Source organism: Staurois parvus, unplaced genomic scaffold (genome assembly GCF_062004578.1).
Source record: "Staurois parvus isolate SC_StPar_1 unplaced genomic scaffold, SC_StPar_1.0 ptg000321l, whole genome shotgun sequence".
Classification (NCBI taxonomy): Eukaryota; Metazoa; Chordata; class Amphibia; order Anura; family Ranidae; genus Staurois; species Staurois parvus.
The window spans coordinates 4,678,784-4,690,586 of NW_028318117.1; the positions used below are offsets into that span (position 1 = coordinate 4,678,784).

Sequence of the window (11,803 nt, forward strand, 5' to 3'; positions counted from 1 at the left end):
ATCTCCAAAATACGTATGTTCCTAACCCCAGACACTACTAACCAACTCGTTCACTCCCTTATTGTCTCACGACTCGACTACTGCAACTCCCTCCTCACCGGCCTACCTCATCACAGACTATCCCTGCTTCAGTCTATCCTGAACTCAGCGGCCAGACTCATCCACCTCACCAACCGCTCCGCTTCTGCCACCCCCCTCTGTCATTCCCTCCACTGGCTTCCGATTGCCCAACGCATTAAATTCAAACTACTAACACTGACATACAAAGCTATTCATAACGCTGCCCCAAACTACCTCACCGACCTGATACCCAAATACCACCCTACCCATAATCTTCGCTCCTCACAAGACCTCCTACTTTCTAGCTCCCTGGTCTCCACCTCCCACACCCGACTGCAGGACTTCTCCAGGACTTCCCCCATCCTCTGGAACTCACTATCCCAATCCATCAGACTGTCACCTTCCCTCCTCACCTCTAGGCGCACCCTGAAAACCCATCTCTTCAGGGAAACCTACCCCACCCTGACCTAACAGCCTATCTACACTCTACGCTCCTCCTACCACTCCATCCCCATCAGCCACTTCCTACTGTACCACTATCCCCTCCCTCCTAGATTGTAAGCTCAAAAGAGTAGGGCCCTCGAAGCCCTCGTGTTTTGTCTTGTTACTGTATTGTCTCATGTACTGTCCCCCACTATAATGTACAGCGCTGAGCAAACCTTTTGGCGCTATATATATAATGTATAATAATAATAATATTGTGGCTCTAAAAATACTAGGATGCTAAAAAAGACCAGTCAAATGAACATCATATTTGATTGTTTGGGGCACCAACATTTCTAATTGGTATCCATTATGGGTCCTGATTCAAAGTGTTACAGGAGACAAGCTTCATGCGATGCTGTTTGCCACTATTGCCACATTATAAATCACTTGACAATCATGGCAAAACCGCACCGCATGTGAAGCGTTATTAAAAATGAATGGCACACACACACACACGTCACATTTTGCCAAAATTGCAGTGCGATTTGGAATTGTGGGCAGAATTACGGTCCAAATTGCCAGATGTGTGCCTTATTAAATGTGAGCAATGTAAGTATTTGTATTTAACCTGGTATCAGCCTCTTGCAATTCCTGTACAGCAGTGCTGAAGTGTGAGAGGAAGCAGCAGCAGAAGCAGGCTCAGTTCATGTGCTGACAAAAAGCATGCTGAAAGGAGGAGAAAGCAGAATGACAAAAAGGCTCATCACTGTGCTTCTTCTGCTTTCACTCTCCAGTCACTGATTGAGGCAGGTCCAGGATGAACGGGGCTCAGAGGAAGTGGGCTGAATGAAGTTGGGTCATCAGACTTAAGATATCTAGTGGCAGAAAAAAAGTACTGCTGGGAAAACCTCTTGATTACACATGAACATTGCAGCAAAATCTAGTTGATTTTTTTTCTATTAACAGAATGCTAATTTTTTTCTTGTTATTTTGGCTTTAGTTCTGCTTTAAATGTCTTCTTAGTAGACATTTTGTTTATACAATAATTTTAGCGGCAGAGATCTTGCCTCACATATCATTTATGTATTTTATTTTTTCTTTACATTTTATATATCGACATATTCTGCAGCACTTTGCAGAGAGCACTGAACCATTCACATAAGTTCCTGCTCACAAAGGAGCTTGTAATCAAATCTCCACATTACTGTCATACAGGCACACGCATGTGCGTATTGTGGGACAATGTTGCATGGAAACTGATTAAGCCACCTGTATGTTTTTTCAGTGATTAAGGAAATCATAAAATAGTACTGGAATTAACATAACCATAGTATCCCTTACAGGAAATAAACTAAGGTTATGTTTTAAACCTACAAAATAGAACAAAGAGGCCTGTTTTACAGGTAGAATTACTACCATGTATTTCTCTTTTCATATGCCATTATAAATGATATGCAATAAAGAAGATGATTTAGAGGCAATAAAAGACACTAAATTATAACCATTTATATTGTTTAATCCAAACGTGATCCACAATTGCTAAATAGAGATACATTGTCACACTTCACAGTCTCATTGGCCTGCTATTGAATATCAAATTACTGGGTAAGGTGTGATTTATTAGTATAGAAATAAGAGAGAAGAGAAAGAATATAGAAAGCAAAGGGTTGGATTAGTGAGAGGAGTAAAGGGTATAAAAAAACAAAATAAGACATTTCTACTGCCATTGATGCTCCCTATCTAAAATGCTAGCTGACAGGTTTTGTCTGGAATTAAAAGAGAAGTATGACCAAAGCTTTATTGGCTATATGTCTCTTCTGGGTCACAGGAGTGCACTTATTTCTTATGTCCCAGATTCAACCAACATTGGGCTAAAGCTCATTACTCCAGTGAGTGCTGGAGTGTGGTGACTGACAGTCACTGCTCTCTGCTCAGTAAAGACCAAGAACTGAGCGATTAACAGTCATGTGACTGCTCAGTTCTCAGTCTTATAGCCGGCGGGGGACAGCTACAGCATTGGACCGATGCTGCAGCCATACAGGTGAGTATCTATGTTTATACTTTTTCCCGCACTTCTCCTTTTAGAGCCCATTCAACCTAAGAGCTGCAAGTGAATTGCACAGGAACACTATGAGGTTCCCGTGCAATTCACATCCAGTTCTGTGCAGTGCGACTTCAGCCCCATTAATTTTGAATGAGCAGAAATCTTACCGCACAAAAAAATACAGCTTTTTGAAAAGCACTGCAACTGGATCTCATAGGAATTTTGTACCATGCGATCCAGTGTGGGCAAATGCACTGAGTTTTCTCCCTGCGGTGGGGTGCTGTAAACTTTGCAATGACACCTGCAGCAGATCACAAGGGCAGTAGAATTGGAATGTGGTGTTGGAAGCTGCCCGGGAATGCGGCTTTCCCACACAGTATTCTAGTGTGAGCGGGTGCTAATATTTTAATGTGGACCTGAACTCACAAAGTGAAGATCTGCTATCCTATAGAGAATATCTAGAAATGGTAATTGTGCCTAAGCTGTAACCTGAAAAATGTACCTTTTGCCTTGAAACGGTCCTGAAAAACAGACTATATAGACTCAAAGCAGAATATCTGCAGTGTGAGATATGAGGCATACATGCTACAATCTGGCCATAAAATCTCTGCATGATCAACTTTAGACTGACCAAATCTTTGTAATAAGGGGACGTACCTAAATTATCCAATCAATCTGTATCCAGTCAGGAATGCCCTTGTACTATATAGTTGTGAGATTTAAATTCTAAACCTAAAGTTTTTACAGTCAGATTGTAACATGGTCTTTGCTTCAGCAGGACATATACTAAAATTGGAATGATACAGTGAAGATTAGCATTGCCCTTGAGCCAGGGAGATTGTAACAAGTATGGTGACCCTAAGGCACTCTGCCTCTGCAATACTAAAAGCACTGTTATCCGGGAACCCTTTCATGATCAGAGGTCATTAATTCTTAGATGTCAGTATGCATCAGCTAACCTGACAACAACTCTATGAGTAATTTTCTTACCCAAAATAATTTCTCTTTGTTTAAAGCCCCTTTCACGTGTCTGTTGAGTCTCAGCAGGGGATCCTAGAGTCAGATCAGAATGGGACAGATGTCACATTTTTGTCCACTCTGAATTTTGTTCCTTAGAAAAACAGACTCATGTAATCCCTAGAAGTGGACAGATGTAAGCAGATTTATGTCTGCCTCTATTTGCCCACCTCCAATTCTGTCAGTAAAAGCAGACCTGAAGGCAAACTTTTTCTGTGCGATCCAACGGACCTAAACAGACCCAGAGGTGGGTGGATGCACATCTGCTTACATCTGTCCACACATAGGGATATATTTGTCTGTATAATCTGTGTAATTATGAGTCATAAACAGGCAGACATTGCTACCTTGTCTTAATACATTCCTTCCTAAAATTACCTATGATAGGCTGACAAATGTTAAATGTTTACTGTTCTTATTTTTTAAACTTATTTTAAACTTTTATTATTTTTTTTTAATTGTGCCCTGTCTTCTTTCAGAACAGTATTTATTTATAGCAACATGTGAGAAATGTCACTGAAATGGCTTTGTTTATAAACAAAGCCATACAATCACCATCTCATAGCTGACATGTGATCACATGAACAAGGAAACATGGAAGTTTATTTGCTAAAGCTGGAGAGCGCAAAATCAGGCTCACGTCTGAATAGAAAGCAATCAGCTTCCAGGTTTTATTGCCAAAGCTTAATTGAACAAGCTGATGTTGGAAGCTTGGTTTCAGCAGGACAGAGGACAGAGGCTCAGCAGGACAGAGCACAAAGGCTCAGCAGGACAGAGCACAAGGTTCAGCAGGACAGAGGACAGGGGGTCAGTAGGGCAGTGTACAGGGGATCAGCAGAACAGAGAACAGAGGGTCAGCAGGATGGAGAACAGGAGGTCAGCAGGGCCAAGGACAGGGTCAGCAGAATGGAGAAAAAACTCCCACATCCACCTACAAATCTATCATCCCAACCCAAGCACAAATGATTCTTACTCCCTTCCCCCATTATGATCCAAGTACTATTCCCCCACATGTTAGTTCCAGACCCCCTTCCCCCCCCCCCCAACTTGCAGATGGGAAAGCAGGGATCAGGTGTGCTGTGTCCAACCTCCCTCTGTCACAACAGCAATCCTCCATGCAGCAAAGGACACATGAATGCTCTTATATCAGGGTTGTACACGCAGGGTTTAATTACCTGCCCCTATGTCCTCCAAGGGCTGCCCATCTCCCAGCAACAGGAAATGTGGATCAGGGCAGTTAATCACACTGTGCATAGTCCGATCTAGCATTCCTACTGATATCATAGTGCCCGCACCTCTTCCACGCTCTCTCATCTCCACTGCTGTCACTGTTCTTAGACTTTTCACTTTACTTCCCTGCACCAGGCTTCCCCCCCCCCCCCCCCGTAGCTTTTCCCAGCTCTGAGTGCATGGATGGGGAGCGGAGCTCAGTGGACAGATAGAATTTTCATGTGGGGGACTAACCTTGGAGGGGCACAAATGAAATCTGGGGGGGGGGGCGTAGCCCACCCCAGCACCCCCCTAGATCTGGCCATGCTCCAATTTAGAGGAGAAAAAAAGTAATTGTCTCCAGGTTAGCTACACATATTGCAAGGATTTCATCATACTTTATTTCTGGGTCCTACCTCCTCCTGTTCTGCTGAACTGACACATTTATTCCACAACCTACTTCCTGAGTACTAAGTGGGAAGATCTTCTTCCTATAATCTCATGATCAGTCTCAAATATGTAAAAATAGAAAAACTGCAAGCCAATCCCATGATCAGGAAAAGAGCACTTCTAAGGAAGTTCAGTTCAATGTTGTCTAGGGAAAAAGCAACTTTTTGCCTGAGTTTTTTAGCAAATAAATAATAATAAAAAAAAGAATAACCAGTGCTGCATATTGTTTCACAAAAGATAAGCTCCATGCATAACAGCATTTTTTTAGGCTTCTAGAAGCTATTATAAGCTTTTTTTTTGCTCCTAGAAGCTAGTATTGTTAGCCTATGTGTCCATCCACACTATTTTATGCTAGAAGCATTTTTCAAGCTTCAGTGTTTATGAGCAGAAAAAAATGTTTTTCTAGAGTTTTTGGGAGCGTTTTCCTGGCAGAAAAAAGACTAAATGCTTCTAAACAGTGAAAGCTATGAAAATGTGGAATAGACTCCCTACAGTGTTGGTTCTGGCCAGCTCCCTGCATTGCTTTAAAAAAAGGCCTGAATTCTTTCTTAGATACACAGAATATAACTGGATACTAACATTTATAGGTAAAGTTGATCCAGGTAATATCCGATTTTCAGGAAGGAATTTTTTTCACCTGAAGGCGCAAATTGGATCATGCTTTGCTGGGGTTTTTTTTTTGCCTTCCTCTTGATCAACTGTGGGTAAAGGATTATAACTTTTTTTTTAATGCTTGAAAAGGATGGACTTTTTTCTTTTTTTCAGCCAGACTAACTATGTAAACACTACTAAAATGTTCCTAGCAGCTTCTTTACAAGCCAGCACAAAATGCTATTATCAGTGTTTTTCATCCAGAATTTATTTCTAGTGTTTTTTGAGCTTTTAAAAACTGCTAGCGTGCATGGAACCATATTTGATTTTTAAAGTTTTACAGATGATACAAGAAAAGCATAGATATGAAACACAAAAGGAAGGGGTAAATAGAGTTGGAATTGTTAAAAATTTACATAAGTATTACGACAAGGGCTATGAACTACAGACTTCAAGACACTCGGATCTCCATGACCAGCTCAGAAGAAGAAGGTGCTGAAAATGACCACTACTGCATATTGAAACAGAAAGGTGCACAGCAGGCAGTGTCAAAACTATTGAAGCAACAAAAGGAGCTGACAGCTCCCTTCTATACAATAGAGACCAGTCTTGAAAGGGACTCCTTGGGAGCTCACTTAGGGTTGCCAACAAGTGGATTTCCATCCAAAGCTTTTTTTATTTTATATAAGGTTAAAATCTCAGTTTATAATTAGTTTCTGATTCCCTGTTGAGGAATTACTTCCTGGTGTGCTAGGATAGGCATCAGAAATACAAGTGGTTTGAGAAAACAAAATTTAAGAAATTTTTTAATATTCTGACATTTTCAAGAAAATCTGATGATCTACTATTTTTCTTTCCATAACCTAAGCTTTTGAAAAGACAAGTTACACATAACAACTGAGTAGTAACAAAAAATAATGTAGTAAAGTTGGACTTATAGCTGAAAGCCAGAGAAATTCCAAAACTACCCTTACAATGGGGCTCCACCCACACTGCAAGGGTTAAATGCTCTCTTCCTGACAGCTCCATGTCAGCACAGCTGAGTAGCGGTCCAGCCCCCCCCCATGCTTCCAGGACCTAACTCATAAATTTGAGCCCACCTATAACCTTGACATTCCTCTTTTTTTCTTCCATGTGCAGGACCTAGGTGTGCTCCTCTACCTGGCTGGTCTAAAGGGCTGGCTGTCCGTCCATGCATGTGGGTTTCAGCTGGATGTGGTCCCTGCTGTACCAGCTAAATGACCCATAATCCAGGGAGCCCCTCTGCTGGTCCTCGGGGCAGCTTTTATCACAGCTAACAGTCTTGTCTGCGTTCCACTGGGTCCATGTGAAGTGGGCAGCGGTGTCAGCAGAGTCTCTCCTAGGCACTTGCGCAGTGCCAGTGTTTACAGTCAGATGGCAGAAGTTCGGTGAACTAATTTTAAAAATGCTTTGTATCCAAATAAATGCTGCATTGTTGGGTATTGTGCCTTGCTCCCTGCAGCTGCTGTGCATACCTTGAAGTCCTCCACAGATAGTACTCTGGATAACAGGTGGACAAAGTAACACTTTGTCTGTTCATTAATGGCAGTAACCTGTTGGTGGCTTTTCATGTTTGCTTTACTATGGTGCTATTATGCTAACTCCCTCAAAAGACCAGAATTCCCAGAGAAGATAGAGGAGTTGCCTGTGGATGACTATGGCAAACAGCATTGTAATTCTGTTGCAAATTCCTACCTTTTTGTTGCTCTTCTTAACAAAACATTTTCAGCATGTCCTGTTCTCTGGCAGGGCAAGTTTTGGTCCATTAAGCACCTGGTGACTTCAGGGCTATGGTTGGAAGCTGCAGTATTGGCATCCCTCTAGCATTAGTTAACCCTTTAGGGTTTGTTACTAAGCAAGCTATTTCCTACTTTATTAAAGTATTACGCTTTAAGCAGCAGGCAAAACCCTGTAAAAGGATTATCTAGTCTGGCAATGAGCAGTCTCAGAGCTTTCCCAAGCAAAACAACCCTCTTCAGACCTTTCAAAAAAGAAGACACAGATGAACATGACTGTGAGATGAACATGTGTTCCATTCACCCTGTGAAGAGGATATGTGTTCTAACAATGAGCAGTCTCATAGCCTTCCAGGGCAAAAAAGCCTCTTCACACTCTCCAAAGGGGAAGAGATGGATGAACATAGTGACACTGTACTGCTCAGGATTGGGGGTGATCTACAGCCCAATGATTGCAGTTAGCACTCAGTTTACTCTCACAGCCGATTGCTGTGAGAAGAAATGGCTCAAAAGCTTGCAGATATGCAGCATTTGTGATTGCTCACAGTGATCACATGGTACAGGGCCAATGAAACAACGTACAGGGCTGAGGGACACAGCGATCACAGAGCTTTCTGCTGCATGTTCTAGAAGCTGTGCATGAGCAACTGATGCAGGAGGCAGTATATATCCACACTGAAGAAGCTCCCATGCGTTCGTTTTTATATAGTGACCAGACTAGAAGCTGTTAAAAGTTTAAATACACCTTAAATCCATTTTCAGTACGTTTAGCGTCATGTCTAACTGTATACAATTTTCTTAAAGACATTGTACACGTTTAAATGTTTTATTGGGAGGCGTGGCTTGACTCATGGAGCGGTAGCAGCTACTCTTCACAGCTCCCGGCCCAGACCTTCACTGCAGGCTCCCTCTCTCCCTCATGGGAGCTATTATATGATCCCCATGAGGAAAAAACAACACCAGACCCACCAGAGAGCAACAGGGAGCCGATCTGGCGGTGACATGCACTGGTTTCTGACCCAATCCTCGGAAACCCCAGCCTCCAAGATGGCGCCAGCACTTCTCCCCTCCTCGTCCCCTCTGGATACACGGCTCCATATAGAAGAGGGGCAGGTAAGCCCTCGGGGCTCTCGCTCCTCTTGGGGATCTTGTTCTGCAAGCACAGCACACACAGGGCACACAGAGACCCCGCAGCCCCTCCCCAGCATCTCTCTGCTCTGAGGATGGCTGGGATCTGCAGTCCCACATGCGGTCCCTGCACACCTACATCAAATCCCTTCCTACAAAGGCAGATTTTGAGCTTTATGTGAAATGTATTGAAAGCACATACAAAGGAAATTTCTGATCTTAAACAAGACATTTATGTGCGTATGGAAGAGATTGAAAATACCTCTGAATGTCTGTGTAACACTTTACAAACCCACGAAGAGACACTTAACTCCCATACGGTTCTTATACAACAGCTCATGTGCCAATAGGATGACATTGAGAACAGGAACCGCCGTAACAATATCTCGATCAGGGGCATACCAGAATCCATTAAATCTAAAGATTTGGCCGATGTGGTTACCGCCATCTTCAGTCAACTGCTCCAGCAATCTAAAGACACCTATATTGAGATACCCTGTGCAGGGTCCACTACTTTAAGGTCAAGGACGCCATTATGCGTGCGGCCAGCACGCAGGACACCATCCTATTCAACAAAGTGACGGTGATGCTCCTCCCTGACCTTTCCCGCCAGACCCTGGCTATGCGCAGGGCTCTGCGCCCTATCACTCAGATGTTGCAGGAGAGGCATATCCTCTACCAGTGGCGGTTCCCGTTTCAACTTCACGCCTCCCTGAATTCCGCACCCTTGGAGACTTTTCTCAGAGTGTTCGAGCTACCTCAGGTGTCCCTCCCAGATTAGCCCTTTCAACTCCCAACTCCTGGTCTTTCATTCCCCTCTTCCTGGCAGTGGTCCGATAGCAAGAAGAAGAAGTGTTCCAGATCCTCCTCCCAAAAGATCCCGGAGGGATGATCCCCTATCTGCGTGAATTGGGAGGTTTCTACCTTTCTTCCTCTTCCTACAGTTTTTGCACATTCTGTTGGTTACTCCTATTAGATCTGTGCCTTATATTTGTGCCTGTTGTTTTTTGAGTTCTGAGGCTGTGGCCTGCGGCTAATCCCTGGGTTCCGCCACCGTCATTTGCTGTGATGGGCGGGGATGCCTTCGGCCCTAGTCTCGGGGCTTTGGGTCCTTCCTTTATTTGTTTCATCCACACCCTGTTTGAGGGATTATTGAATACGTTTTGCAGAGGAGGTCATCATCATCTGATGGTGACCTTCCTCAAGTTATCATTTGCCTGCGGGAGGCCTGGGTTGGGATCAGATACATGCGCTTTTGACATTCCCCACCTAGGCCTTCAGTGTACTGCGTAGTATTACACTGTATGTTATTTTGACATCTTGCCTGTCTAGTAGTTTCTCCTTCTCATTTCTCTCTTTTTTCTGCTCTTCCTTTCTTGGCTCTTTTTCCTTTTATCGCTAGTTCTTTATTTAATCCCCTTCTTTTCTTTCCTTTTACTTGGGATTTTTTTTTTCCCCTAGGGTTGGGGGCGGTTCGGCGGAGCTCTATTGGTGACACGCTTTTTTTTTCCCCTATTTGTTCTCCCTCAACCAAATATGACTCAGATTAAATTGTCCTCTATTAATTGTAGGGGCTTTAACACTCCGGAGAAGCGGAGCCAGATGCTCTACCATTTCCATAAATATGGATCGCAGATCTTGCTACTCCAGGAGACTCATTTTCGCTCTGATGGTATCCCAGTCCTTCACAATCATCACTATACTCAGTGGTATCATAGTACTAATGTGCAGGCTAGGTCTAGGGGGGTGTCGGTGGCCTTTCATCATACCTTTGGCCCGGAGGTCTTGGACTCCCTAATTCATCCAACTGGTCGCTACCTCTTCCTTAAATTGAAATACCAAGATTTTGTCTTTACAGTGGTGAAAGTTTAAGCTCCCAATCTAGATCAGGCTCCGTTTCTGGCGGCTGTCCTCTCTAGGCTGTCTGCTTTTGGGGGTCTCTGTTTCATCGTCGGAAGGGACTTCAACGTAGCTCTCTCTCTCCATACTTGGACACTTCAGTGGGTAAATCTTCTCTCTCCTTATCGGCCTTATCTCAACTTAAGTTGCGTTTGCATGACTTAAACTTAGTGGATGTTTGCCGCATCCAACATCCTTCAGAGCGTGACTACGGTTATTATTCTGCAGCTCATGCATCATACAGTCGTATAGACTATTTCTTTGTTTCACAGTCTTTTCTAGATTGTCCAACTTCATCTTCTCTTGGTCATTTCTTATGGTCGGACCACGCCACAATCCCTCTTATAATTCAGGACCAGCCATCGTCAATGTGGCGCTTTTTGTGGCGCTTGAACGATACCTTACTCAAAGATTATCTATGTACTGCAGAGGTCAGGAAGACTATCCAGGACTTTAAGCTGGACCACACATTGGACACTACTGGCCCTCTCACTGTATGGGAGACCCTCAAATGTGTTCTTAGAGGGGGTTCTTATTAAGCATGGCTCCCGCTTGAAAAAAGCTTGTACGACGGAGATGCGTCGATTATTCTCGCTCATTGCACGTCTAAAATCGTCCCACAAACGTACGTTAGACCCGGTGCTTGTGGTAGACCCATCTAATGCTCGTAGAGATTTACTCCAACTTCTAGATTCTTCCTCCGTTGTTGCACGAGACAAAGCACGCAACACTCATTACTCTTTAGCTAACAAATGTGGACAGCACCTGGCACGTGTACTCCACCCTTGTCCATCCGGTCGTCCGATCCAACACATCAAGGCGCCTGACAATACTAAACTCTACCACAATAAGGGAATCTGTTCTGCGTTTGAGCGCTATTATTCTCAACTTTATAATCTCTCATCGGCGAATCTTGATGCTCCTCCCATTTCCTGCCTGCCGGCTATGTCCCAATATATTGTGGAGACAGCGTTACCTGTTCTTGATGCCCAAGCTGCATTGGATCTAGAGGAGCCCTTCTCTATTAGAGAAGTTATTGGGGAAATTAAGGCCCTGAAGACTGGCAAGTGCCTGGGTCCAGACGGATTCACCCCACGCTTTTACAAAACATTCGCCTCCCAATTGGCCCCACTTCTGGCTCAAGCGTTTAATGTTATCGACGATTTGAATGTGCCTTCATCAGCTTTTTTGCCGCCACTATTTTGGTTATCCCTAAGCCGGG

The 11,803-nt window shown here is 43.7% G+C and overlaps 1 non-coding gene across 1 annotated transcript; it reads left to right on the plus strand.

Moving 5' to 3' along the window:
- Positions 1-3,292: 3,292 nt before the first annotated feature.
- Positions 3,293-3,399, plus strand: LOC149457408 (U6 spliceosomal RNA). The gene has a single exon (XR_016313639.1). It is a non-coding gene; the product is annotated as a U6 spliceosomal RNA (small nuclear RNA).
- Positions 3,400-11,803: the final 8,404 nt, after the last annotated feature.